This window comes from Pinus tabuliformis, chromosome 7 (assembly GCF_031772625.1).
Source record: "Pinus tabuliformis cultivar Carrire ecotype Pingquan chromosome 7, CPIR1, whole genome shotgun sequence".
NCBI classification, from domain to species: Eukaryota; Viridiplantae; Streptophyta; class Pinopsida; order Pinales; family Pinaceae; genus Pinus; species Pinus tabuliformis.
The window spans coordinates 1,266,341,404-1,266,346,945 of NC_142293.1; the positions used below are offsets into that span (position 1 = coordinate 1,266,341,404).

The 5,542-nt window shown below is 32.6% G+C and overlaps 1 pseudogene; it reads left to right on the forward strand.

Moving 5' to 3' along the window:
• The first annotated feature begins 1,534 nt into the window (after positions 1-1,534).
• LOC149252030 (cytochrome P450 750A1 pseudogene) lies at positions 1,535-3,155 on the forward strand (annotated as a pseudogene).
• Positions 3,156-5,542: the final 2,387 nt, after the last annotated feature.

A 5,542-nucleotide genomic window follows, 5' to 3' on the forward strand; every position in this document is an offset into this window, starting at 1 on the left:
ACTCAACTCAACACTCAATGAGCTAATTCTTTAATTTTAACTAAATTACAATTTCTAATAAAACAAAAATAAAAAACAAATAAAACCCTAACATGATAAGATCCCCAAAGCATAGATTGATTGTCTAGTTGCCACAAGGAAGGTAATGAAAACAAATAAAATAGCATTCCTTGGTGGCTAGATCTGTGCATAAGCTTTGCAATTAAGCTTATGGGATTGACATAATCTCATAATGTCCAATGCCTTCTTCATTCCAAGTCTGGAAAATTCACCTTCCCGATTTCTTGACTTCAGGTATTAAGCGTTCTACATGGATGCAATTTTTTTGCCTTTTTTCATAGTAATCCAGCATTGAGATTGGTGGGAGGTTCCTAGCTTGAGACTATCGTATGGGTTATAGAATTTGAATAATTTTCGGGAAGTGATTTACATTTTAAAAGATTTTATCTTTTGAACACAGATAAATCTAAATCAATCATGAAATACTTAATAAATTTAAATAGGATAAATCTCAATTAATTATAAAGTATTAGTAAATTTGAATAAAACAAATTTAAATCTATTATAATCATCATAACTAAAAGTAAATATAATAATATTTAATTATTTTTTAATTTTAATGTGTATAATTTGTTTTTTATTTTTGCTATTATTAAAAAATAAAATAAAAATATAAGTAAGAATAGACATCATTTTATCAAAACCTTTATTTATAATACATTTTACTTTATTAAAATTAAAAAAAAATCATTAAAATAAACAAAATTATTATTATTATAAAAAAATCAATATATAATTAAATATTTATACATTAAAAAAATATGTAATAAGATTTTAATAATGGACATTCATCCTCATTTTACTATGGTGATTTTAATCTTAAATAAGTTTTGTTGGACCAATATCATGACTTTTTAATACCACTTACTCAAAAAACCATAAGTTATTTCATAGGACACTTATTCATATGACATTATTTTTATTTAATTAATTTAAATAAAAAGAAAATCATTTATGGTTTATGTAAATTACTAAAAATATTTTTAAATATTCTAAAGAAATTGAATCTCCACGATTTAATTAATAATAATTAACTTAAAATTCAAAAAACTCTATTTCGTTCCTGTATGAACCTAATAAATAAATTTAATTAATATTTAATTATATAAAATAATATTATTAAACTATCTTTTATATATATTTTTCATGAGGTTGGAAATAAGATTTTTTTGCGTTTTCTGCCGTGCATCCTCATTTACCGTATAAATGATTTCCCCTCACGGAAAATACGGGTGAAAAAGGTCCGACTTTTAAAACATTACGTGGCGACGATGTTACAATCAGAAGAGACGTGGATTTCAGTGAAAGGCCTCTGGTATATGGCAGCGTCTTTTACGGAAAGATTGTTGATAGGCACACAGCTGCCATGCCTTCGCTTCAACAAATACCATTGTTGATAGCCCTTCGACATCATCAACTCATTTACTTGTCTCCATCCTCCTCAACCGTACTTCCATAAATCGGCCACAAAGTCGGACATTCATGGACAGGGAAAATGGGTACCGAAGAGAACTCGCTTACGAGATGGGTATCGGCTGCCACAGCAGTACTGATCACGACATTCGTTTCGGGCATCATCTTCTTCTGCAAATATCGTTGGAAGGCGAAGGCCGGAACAAGAAATCAAGAAGTACTGGAGCTGCCTCCAGGACCATCTCCATTGCCCATCATCGGGAACTTCCATATGTTGGGAGAATTCCCTCACCGTGTTCTGAAAGACCTCGCCGACAAATATGGTCCTCTTATGCTTATGCGCCTTGGTTCAGTCCCTGCCGTCGTGGTCTCTTCTCCTGAGATGGCCAAACAGTTTCTGAAAACTCATGATCTGCTCTTTGCCAGCCGACCCGCATCGGAGGCAGGGAAGTACTTAGCTTACAATTTCAGAGACGTGGCGTTGGCTCCCTATGGAGATTATTGGCGGCAAATGAAAAAAATTTGCGTCTTAGAACTCCTGACTGGCAGGAGAATCGAGTCCTTCCAGTCCGTGCGAGACGATGAGGTGTCTGCCATGATACGCTCGATTTGGCGGGAAAGCGAGAACGGAGGCAAGCCTGTTAATGTGAGCAAGGCGCTCTCGTCCCTTACGGCGAATATAATATGCAGAATGGTGATGGGGAGCAAATGTTCGGCTGACGGGTCGGATGAGTTGGCGGGCACGAAAGGATTGGCAGAACTTGTGCGGGAGTTATCATCTGTAGTTGGTGCTTTTGATATTGGAGATTTTATTCCTTGTGTTGGATGGTTGGATTTGCAGGGCATCAGAAGGCGCATGAAGAAATTGCGCAGAGATTTCGACGCGCTGGCCGACGAGATTATCAATGAACACATAGAGCGAAGGAAGCGAAACGGTCATCGGGGAAACGATTTTGTAGACGCGCTGCTCGACATGTGTGGGGTGGCCAACACGATGGACATAAATGTAAGCAGCAGGAACGACATAAAGGCCCTTCTTCTCGACATGTTGGCTGCTGGAACGGATACGTCAGCAGTTACTTTAGAATGGGCAATGTCTGAGGCGTTGAGAAATCCTGCCGTGATGAAGAAAGCACAGGAAGAGATCGAGTCGGTTGTGGGAAAAGATAGGCGAGTTAAGCCTTCTGATTTGTCGAGTCTGGAGTACCTGCAATGTGTTGTGAAGGAAACGCTGAGACTGCATTCAACGGTACCACTGCTGCTTCCCCACGAATCAATGGAGGCGTGCAGTGTGGCGGGATACCGCATTCCTGCTAAAACGAGGCTTATTGTGAATGCGTGGGCGATAGGGAGAGATCTAGATGTATGGGGTGACAACGCCTTGGCGTTCAAGCCGGAGAGGTTTATGCGGGGCGGAAGAGATAGAAATATAGATGTGAGAGGTCAGGACTTTGAACTCATCCCCTTCGGATCAGGCAGGAGAGGGTGCCCGGGGACGGAGTTGGCACTTGAAGTAGTCGGTCTTGCGCTCGCCCGGCTGCTGCAATGCTTCAATTGGAGTTTGGAATGTAGAGATGAAATCCAGGAGGAGTTGAATATGAGTGAATCATACGGTGTGACGATGCCACGACGCTTCCAGCTCTTTGCAGTTCCGGCCGTGCGATTGCAAGGATGCCTATGAACTTCGTACTTTGATGCATCTATATGTATGTGTTTAGATAGGTCGTCCTCCTCCTCTTTCTTTCTCTTTTTTTTGTTTTGGTATTTGAGTGTGCAGTTTAAGTAGCCCTTGACTGTATTGGGCGTACGTCTAGATAGTTGAATTTCAATTTCAATTTCAAGAATACTATAATGTAGAGGCTGTTTTTAGTGTAATTTTTTGGTTTTTTGATGTATTAGCGAAAATTTTTAAGGTGAAATCTTGATTTATGTTATTTAAAATGGTTTTTGACTATATATGGATTCAGCACCTACAAAAACCTCTATTGCACTTTCATCGTGTAAAAATTACCCATCAGATTTGTATTTTCAATAAATTCCTGCTAGATTTTAAAGAAATTAAACAGAAAAACTTCCAACTCATAAAATGACAAAATCTTCCTGCCTGAAAATTCAAAAAATATATATTAAAGATTCCATTTTTAATTTATTATTATTTATATATCAGTTGAGAACTCAGCTTATCCATACAATCATTCTACCACCTATTCTATATGTCGGGAGAAAAAATTTATATGATATACATTATAATCTTTTATTATTAAATTTAAATAATTTATATTTAATATATTTTTAATTTAATTTATTAAATATATGGGTTTTTCATACGTTTCGCTACCATGAAACAAATTTGTCTTTTCCGTGGTTATTTATTTTATTTTAATTTTTTACATTCATATAAATTTAGAAAACAAATATGTCTTTCTTGCTCTTTGTGTAATTTAATTTTAATTTTATAAAAACTAAAAAACATTTTTATAAATATTTATTAGATAGTATTTTTATTACACTTATTAATATAATTAATAAGAATTATAATATTTTAATTTTAAGATGAAATAAAGTAGACATCATATTGGATTAATTATTACTAATAAAATTGATAATTAAAATACTAGTATTTGAATACTTCGTATTTAAAACGATGATCAGAAGTGTATGATAAAAAAATACTATAATTACAATTAATGTTTACTAATATTGACCTTGATGCTAAATAAATGATAATTAGATTGAGTTATGTTAAGGACATTGCGATTCATCGCAGTTATTTTTTTGAATATGGATATTGAGCGAAACAAAATTGAGTTTAAATTATGAATATTTGATGTTTTTTTTAAATGATTTTTATTTTTTTCCTATGAGAATTAAAATTTGTGAATTAGTATGTACAATATTTTTTTAAAAAGGGGATTCTCTCTTTGGAAGAAGCATTATATTACCATAGTCAAGATTTTTACAATTGTTGTAAAAACAATAGACGGCAATTCTATCATGTATCCTAACCATGCAAGATATCGCCCAATATAGAATGCTAAATTGATAGTTTAGTTTTGGAGTATTTTTTTAGATTATAATAAGCAAAAGAAGTTTTAAAGAATTTTAATTATTTTGAAGTGTATAAATTTTAGTAAATTTTACTAATTTTTAAAATGACAATTATATAATGTTTGGCAAATGTTTAAATTCTCAAAAGATTTATATAGTTTATATTTTGACAAATTTTACTAACTTTTAAAATTATAACTATATAATATTAGGCAATATCTTTATAAAAATATTTAAATTATTAATAACTTTATATGATTTTTAAACTACAACAATCACATTATTAAAAGGGATTAATATACATTGATCGATCCAATTTTCCAACAATGATAATGTTAAAAAAATAGAAAAGATAAGGCATAAATTAACATTAAAATTCACACACAAATAATACCAGTTGTTGTTCTTTTCTATTAATCATGCAAATTTGATTTATTATACTTAAACAAAATGTAGGGTATTTATGCTTTTTAACTAACGACTCAAGTAAAGCTAACTCGTAACTTCCTCATGCAAACTCACGCTAAATTTGAACTTTCTAAATATAGACTAAACTCGAACTAACTCATAGTGACTCAAATCAACTCACACTCTTAATCTAGGCTGCACTGCAAGCAAGAGTAATTAGTTATTTTTAACTCTCCCTCTTAATTATGACCACTAAACTAAGACATAACTCATCACAACTCAAACATGCCTATTGGTCTAAATCTTAGCTAGGCTGACAATTCACCTAAATTTCCTCTATGAAACTCAAATACATATTTTGCTAATAGCTTAGTGAAGATATTAGTCAATTGATCACTTGATTTACAACACTTTAGATAAAATTCTCCATTGCTCATAAGCTCTCTAATAAAATGATATCTTGTATCAATATGTTTTCTCTTTTTATTAAACATACTATGCTTCGATAGTGCAATGGCTGAGGTGTTGTCACAATAGATTATTGTTGATCCTTCTTGTTTTTGTTGAAGTCCATCCAAAAGTATTCGTAACCATATTACTTGGCATGCTGTTG